General features: G+C 36.6%; 1 long non-coding RNA gene across 1 annotated transcript; it reads right to left on the bottom strand.

Moving 5' to 3' along the window:
• On the bottom strand, positions 1 to 4456 carry LOC109145052. The gene is made up of 2 exons (XR_002046192.3): positions 4141 to 4456; positions 1 to 1909 (listed from the first exon to the last, which is right to left on the bottom strand). It is a non-coding gene; the product is annotated as an uncharacterized LOC109145052 (long non-coding RNA).
• Between the last annotated feature and the right edge of the window lie 3453 nt (positions 4457 to 7909).

The following is a 7909-nucleotide window of genomic DNA, read 5'->3' as shown; positions in this document are numbered from 1 at the left end:
AAGAATACATGTGAGGAAATGTTTTGCTTGAAGAAAGTCATGGACCCAGGCTTTGGCATTCTTCCTGACAGGATGAAACCGTGAAAGAAGTAGTTTGTCTGTAGTAGAGCGGGGATATTTGGTCTATTGATGGTCCCGTTTTCTAGTTCAGTTTCTGCACTGGGAATGTTTGGGGGTAAATAGTAGCTACACACTGGTGTGTGTGGATTTATTATATTTACTTCTGGTGTATCTTATTGTCTGTTACGTGTACAATATACATAGATAATAATAGAGTAAAAAGAAATACAATTGTGTGTATATTGGACTAGATAGTGCTGTCTGTGCTGGGAGGAGGGAAGGAGGGTTATTTGATCTGTGTTTTAAGAGAGAGTGATACTGTGAAGTTTTTTTAACTTTGTAGGCTTTCCCTTTGAGGGTGATATGTGTGCAATCTGCATGCCTGGCTAGCTCTTTGATGATAAATTTGGACTCAGTTTTTAGTCAACTACAAAAAGGTGCCAAAAGCATTGGCATCTGTTTTAGAAAATTGGCAGAGTTTCCTTGGCTGCAAATTTCTTTATCCTGCCTCATTGCTTTGCTCCTATCAGCTTTTACCTGCATGAAGAAAGACCAAAAGAAAAAGGCAAGAAAACCCTTTAAAACTTAAGTAGCTATTACAACAACAGAGCCTAAACCATTCAGGGTGAAGATTCTATAATTTCCACTCTTTACACATACTAGGTGCAATCAAACAACTTGAAGCAATAACACAGGGGAAAATATGTTTTACATAACTTGACTTCCAAATAGTGATTATCCCTTCAAGGCTATTTGTTTTCCCAAGAATCCTGCTGATTATAGGCTCTATGTTAAACCTGTTTCGGATGATAACCTAGCTAAACCCTGGCATCTGTTACACTAACTGAATTGTGGTTGCTATGAATGAGCAGGAATTATGGGTTTCTTCTGCTTGCAGAAATGTTGTCTTAGACAGACTAGTGTGGTAATATGAGGTACTAGTTCCAGGAGATCACAAAAGATGAGGTGAAACCTCAGTAGCTGAAGATCAGTAGCAGAAACCTTGCTGTCTTCAGTGCAACCAAGCCATTGCCTCTAGTGTTTATGAGGCAATGATTTATGATTCTTCTAGTTGGCTGCGTGTGACTTTAGATCCTAAGAACTGTTTTTGTTTTATGGTGAACAGATTAATGGCTTAGTTGGCCTTCTCCTGTTTTGCTTTATTTTTTTAATATTTTTGGTTTCTTTTTTTCCCCAAGATTTCTTTTGATTGTTTTGAAAATATGAGGTAGAGTCATGGTCTGATCTGACAAAATAAATGGGGACAAAATAAATGGGAGATACTGTTCTTAATCTATAATTCATCATGCAAGGAGATTTGAAATCTTCTAAGCTGATCGAAGTGATGAGATCCTAGAAAGCTGTCAAGAATCTAGCCTCAGTCTTTTGTAGTAATATGTAGTCCCAAGGGAAATCACATTCACATTTCATGCTCCCTGCTTCTGTCTGGAGCAGGTAGAGACTGGATGTTTCTAGGAGACAAAATATCTCAGTTTTCCTTGTAAACTGTTAGTTTTTCTTGTAAGGCTGCCAGTGCAGAGCAACTTAGGCACACAGTGCAAATACCAACAATCCTTACTGATGGTCCTTGTCTGGCTCTCATTTAGTTCAGACCACAAACCTTTCTTTACCTGGGTTTCCGAAGCCTGTCTTGCATTGAATTTATGATGTTTGAAGGAAGTTGTTTTGGAAAGAAACTCACAGTGAACTTTAGTTCCTGGAAGCTGCAAATCTCTCCAGCATCAATTTCTAAAGTATGAGGGTTTTTTCCTAGTCATTCTTCATTCCTTCCCTCTTGCTGTTTGTACAATGGAAATTGATTCTGCCTTATCTCCAGAACAAGTTGCACCTGTAAAATAGATGGATCCACAGATGGATAATATTAAATTTGTGGTAGAGAGTAAAGGACATGTGAATCAACACAATACAAATAACAAATATCATAATTTTTACTGTACATATTTCAAGAAAAGTGTTATTTGAAAATTGTTTCTGCACTTATTTGGATACTTACAAGGGTAACTACTATATGTAAAGAAAATCATTTATATTTCATAAGCACGTTTTTAATATTAGCAAGGGCTGCATTTATATTAACATGCTACATCAGTACTAAGATATCTCTGTAGCCTTCACTTTCCATATTGCCGATTTAGGTCCTTTTGTTTAATTAATTGTGTTTTATAATAGGAAAGCTGAAAAAAAAATTAAAGAATCCTGTTAAGTATTTTCATCCTCATGCTCTAAAACACTGAAAGTATTTCTTGCAGTCATTTAAGAATCACTACTACATTCCCTTCCCATTGCAAATGCTCTAAAACATCCATCTTGTGGTAGTGCCCAAGATATAAGTCATTAGAGCAGCTCTGCAGTAAGGAAGAAAACATAAGGAGTCAAAGAATCATAATTCACACCCTTCTGAAGTACAAATGGCCTGCCAGGTGATTTAAGAACTTAGAGCTATACAGTTCAACTTACTCAGGGTACTAAGGTAAAACCCAGACTTCTGTACATTTGCCGACATTTACAGTCACTGACTTTGTGGGTGGTATTAGATATGCTTAACATTATCTGATAAGTTGTGTATACACCTTTATTGCACCAAAATATCGTTGGCTTTTCCAAGAGTATGGCTTGATCAAGGATTAAATAAATTGATCTTCTGTGTCTCTTTGCCTGTTAGTAAAGCTGGTAGTGTATTAGTGTTGTTCATGGGTAGATTTATGAATTTTTAAGTTAAACACTTAAACAGTTTGAAATACACTTGTGGGAAATACTATTGCCTAAATGTAATTGCTAATCACTTAGGTGACTCATCCAGCTTCATAAGAAATAGAGCTGAGGGACTAGAATAAGAAAAAACATTTATAGACATATGTATATATATTTATGTAGTGGTTAAAAGGTTAATTCTACTTATTGAATTTTATTTCTTGGTTGAAATTTCTTTATATTTAGATGGTATAATAATTGCTAATAGTCTGATACTAGGTAGTTGTTGGCACTGTATTCATAAAGGGGATAAAACCACTGAGAGCCTGTTTCCTACTGTGCATGTATTCATCCACTTGTGAGTGGAACATTGAGAAAGGTCCCCCTTAGATGAGCGTAAGAATCCTTGACTTGCATATTTTTATAAATATCTGGAAGAGTGGGGAGGAAAATTTTCTGATGCCTGAGTTCATGGCACATTGCCAGTGTGTCAGTCTACTAATTTTGTTGTGGTTTTGTTTCTTACTTGGTTATCTGAAAATATAAGGTCTTTCCATAACCCTTTTACACGTTATTGAAAGTTTATCAATGGGTTGACTGATCTGCTGAATTGTTCAGAAAGATTTTATACAGTCTTTTTAAAGCCATAAATACATCCATAACTCTGGATTATAGAACAAACTCATAATGGGTGGTGGAATTTTTTGGTGGTTGTTTTTTTGGGGGGGTGAGGGAGGCAGGAGGGAAGGAGGGGAGGATTTGTTTGTTTGTTTCTGTGAGTGTTTCTGGTTTTTGTTTGTTTGTTTAGGGAAGCACACCTCAGCAGATTGACTACTGCCTTTCCAGACAGTGTTGGCAGGCATCACGCAAGTACTGAGTTCTTAAAAAAGTGGTACATCCTCATTTTTGTTCATTCCAGCTGCAATGTAGGCTTGAGGAAAGAAGTGGAAATTTTACACTTTCCCCAGATTCAATAAAGTGACATTTGACGCTTAGTGTACAATTCCCTCCCACTTCTTTTTTGCCTGGTCTCTTTCATCTGTGCATCTCTTAAAACAGAATTACCAAGAGACTTTTGTGTCAAGAAGGTCAAGGTGTTGAACTATAAGGGGTATCAATTGCAATTGGATGGCAGCCCAGTGGGAGGATCTCTTAATGGAGTGGAATAAGAAACTTACTTTTTAGCCTCCTTAAAGGTAATACTTTAAAATGTGTGCTCCAAGGAAACAGTCTTTGATTTAGCATGTTTTGTGTCCTGCTTTTCAGAACATGAAGGCCTTAGATCTTTGGATGATTATACTATTTTTAGTAGATGATGAGTAGAATTCCTCTGACTTTGATTACAGTTTCTTTTGCATTTAACCTCACCTGAAGAGGCGTGCAGCTGGGGATTTTTCTTCTGTTAGTTTTTTGGTGTGTTTGCTGGAACTGTGTCACTTTCTCCTTTGTTCATGTTAATTTCTAGCTATTCATGTTAATTTCTACATATCAGTAAGTATGACATAACCTCTGAAAGTCAGAAACATGGAAATGGTCCTTGTTCACTTGATTAGCCAGGCTGGGTAGCTGATGAAGCAGGAACTCCTCAGTCACAGCTGTACTGACCAATAGAAAAGTGAAATTGTTCATCTCTGGTAAGAAATAAAACAAAAAATGTCAATTTTCTCCATTGCTTTCTTCTCTCACAGAGAAATTTCTACATTTTAGTTTCATCTTTAAATGTTCTGTGATCACATGGACACTAATACTTTCTTGTAGAAATTTGTCAGTTGTTGCCCCTAAAAACGCCCAAAGCTGCAAAATAAAAAGGATGTGAAGCTAGTAGGTTTTAAAGAAATATAGACAATATAAAATGTAACATCTTTAGACAAGGACTGATTTGTATTCTTGTATATAACTAAGTTGGCTAATTGAAGCTGGCACACCACCACCCTAAGGAAAGATGAACAGCTCAGCAGTGGATGTATCTTCTGCTGCTCAGCTCTAGACTTTACTGCACAATCACCCTTTTATGCCTAAAGCTCTGGGGGGAGATATCAGTGCTGTCTTTATATGTCAGGAAATAAAAGCCAGGAAGGAAGAATGAACAACACTGGCATAAGAATAAATGGATATAAAACAGCCAAAAATTCAATAGAATGGAAATTAGAAAGACGTTTCTGTTCTATACGAGAACTTAGGTTCTGGAACATCTCTCTGATAGGCAGAGTGGGAGTGAAAAAAAAATCAACACAAATACCACACCAACAAACCCAAAACCTTCTAAATCCTTTAGAAGTTAGAATGAAAAAAGTTGATAGTAGTAATGTAATGGCCATGCCTGGGCTTCAGTTGCCTGACTTAGCAGCTGAGATAGCCTTGGTGGCCTGGAAAATGTCATCCAATCCAATGCTCCTACAGCTCATTCCAGTGAAATCACTGACAATATTGACGTTCACTGGATCTCCACCACTTGCTGTCAGTGAGAGGTAAGCACCGTACAGCATCTAGAAGCTGGCCTGTTGAAAATCATTATGTAGATTGAATGATAAAAACAAATGAAAGAAATTTTCTTATTTCAAGGCTTACAAATCACACGGTGCTTTCTTCACTTTTCTCTCCAGAACTTGGAACAGTCCAGGGGGTGCAGAGGTGGGGAACACAAGCCCTGAAGCTGTGACCTGCATATATGTGTGACTGTTAATACAATACTAAGATATCAGTCATGAAATGGTGATTATCTTAACATCTATTCATTTAAAGGAATACCAAATGCTGCAATTTGAGTGGCAGCTCTTATCCATAAAGCATTATTCTCTCTCTTAAGCTTTGATTAGATACATCATGTGCCATTAGATTCCACTGCACAATGTTTAATTTCTCTTCGACAAAGTAATAATGCCATACATTAAAGTTAAACCTTAAAAACATTAAAGAGAAGATACTTTAACCTGCATTAAGAGTGTGTTTAGCTATCCATAAAGCTTTTCTCGCCCCTAAAGATAAATACCCAGACACTTAAATAGGCACAATACTTATGCTAAAACAAATAGATTCCTATAATGGACTGCTTTTTTTTTCAATGAATGCCAGGCTTGGTACACTTATACTGTAAAGAAAGACTGTTGCTATAGGAAAACCTGTCATCTAACAATTCCCAGGAACCCCTCTGCTGCTCTTAAGTATTTTTCTCTTTGGAGAACTGCCAAAATCCACTTTAATCCAAAATACTTTAAAGACTTACGGGTTTGATCCAAAGTCCATTGAAGTCAGTGGAGATTTTCGGTACCTTCAATGGGTTGAGCAGGCTGTTGAAACAAGCTGAAGGCTGACATCTCATTTACTTTGGGGATACTGTTATCTTACTTATGTAGGTTAAGAGTAATTATAGGTAACATAGTGGGACAAACCCTGCAATCCTTAGATAATTCCTATTTAAGCTCAACTACTGTTTAAATCATGGATGCAGATGAAAATATTCTACTTTGTTCTTTAATTAGCAACAACAACCAAAGGCACAGATCTTTAATTTCTCATTAACTATTGGTATATTAGGCCAGGTAAGAAGCAGATAAAAATGTGAAAAAAATGTGTTTTGGTTTTAAATGTTTGTAGCCAAGAAGCAGTGTTCAGAGGATTATGGCATTCATTTTCTTGCCTAATAAGGATTTATGCCACACCCTTAAGCACATTTTTGAAGTATCTTTAGGAACAGTTCATAACAACAATAGCCTAATTTTCCTTCCCTCCCTGAGGCAGTTGGTGCTCTTGATTTTTTTGTTTGTTTTCTTGCTTACCTACTTTTCTCTTTGCCTGTGACTTGGCACACTGAAGCTGGTGCAAGTGTATTGTTGCCCTCACTGCACTTTTGACAGCAGGGAAGATAGGAAGAGGATGTCCAAGTGTCCTGGGCCAGGATGGGTAGGAACAGCTGTCTTTTATTTCCACTTCTGAAGTAGTGCACTTCTATCAAATTCCCAAATCACTGCAGTGTTTCACCCCTTTCAGTTCCTCACTCTGAAAGGAAAATTCACAGGATACTATATTAAAAAAAGTCAATAATGAAACTATAATTTTAACCTTTCCTTCCCTTCAAAGAAGCTTGCTTGTTTTGACAGTTTACCTTTTTGAAGAGAAGTTTTATTTTTAAAAAATCGTACTGGAAAACTTCTGATCAGATTCTATGTGAAATCCTAGTGTCTCCTAAATTATTTTTGCCTGCTCTACTAAGGACAATGTTCACCTCAACACCTTTGGATTGATATTCTGTCCAAACTATTCTGTCAATCTGCTGTAGCTTGTCAGCATGCACTATCAGGTTTAAGTGATTCCATTTTATTTAAAAAAAATACATAATTGAATCTTTACAGCAGCTCTGTACCTTTCCAAAACCTGTTAGAGACTTGATTATTCTTGACTGATTCTTTTCTTCCATTTAGAGACAGTACACTTTAATTGCAGAGGAGTATCTGAAGTGAGAGGAGTTTCTCAATTTAATGCTGATTTTCTGGTTATGGCATACAAGAAAGAATCTTCAAGCATTTTTCATTATTTAAAATATTTTACTTGGTCTCTGTTGTAGATGGTAACATCAATAATACTGTTTGTGTCACTAAAATCTATATCAAAGACATAAATTGTGAAGACACAACTGAAGGCAGCTTTCCACAGGGATTCCTAATTGTATTTTCTTCTGAAACAGATGCATCGATGTTGATACATGCATATACACAGTTAGAAGGGAAAGAAAAAAAGATGCCATTTTTCAAACTCAAATCATGACCATCAAGTATTTTTCAAATAAGGTCCTTGTCAAAAGGGTGCAGGTTCTTGATGGACAGAAGTATTTAACATTTTGTGAATTATTTTTGCATTGTGTCTACTGGTGACTTTGTGATTTTTTTTTTTTGGCAAATGTTAGCTCTCTATGGTTGCCACTGTTGCAGTAATGTCAGTAGGAGAGAATTACTTTAATGAAGCAGTGTCAATAGGGGCTGGAAAAATGTTGCTTTGACAGATATTGCATTATATCACCTCTGCTGCATCATAGCTGCTCATCACCTTGTGCAGTGCGGCGCTAGGGATGATTTGAAATTTGATGATTTTAGTCATCATTTGATGCCATCAGTAGGACTCTAAAGAGACACCCTGACCAAAA

This window comes from Corvus cornix, chromosome 2 (assembly GCF_000738735.6).
Source record: "Corvus cornix cornix isolate S_Up_H32 chromosome 2, ASM73873v5, whole genome shotgun sequence".
Lineage (NCBI taxonomy): Eukaryota > Metazoa > Chordata > Aves > Passeriformes > Corvidae > Corvus > Corvus cornix.
Note: the sequence above shows the minus strand (reverse complement) of the source record. Positions and strands in the feature narration are given on the sequence as shown.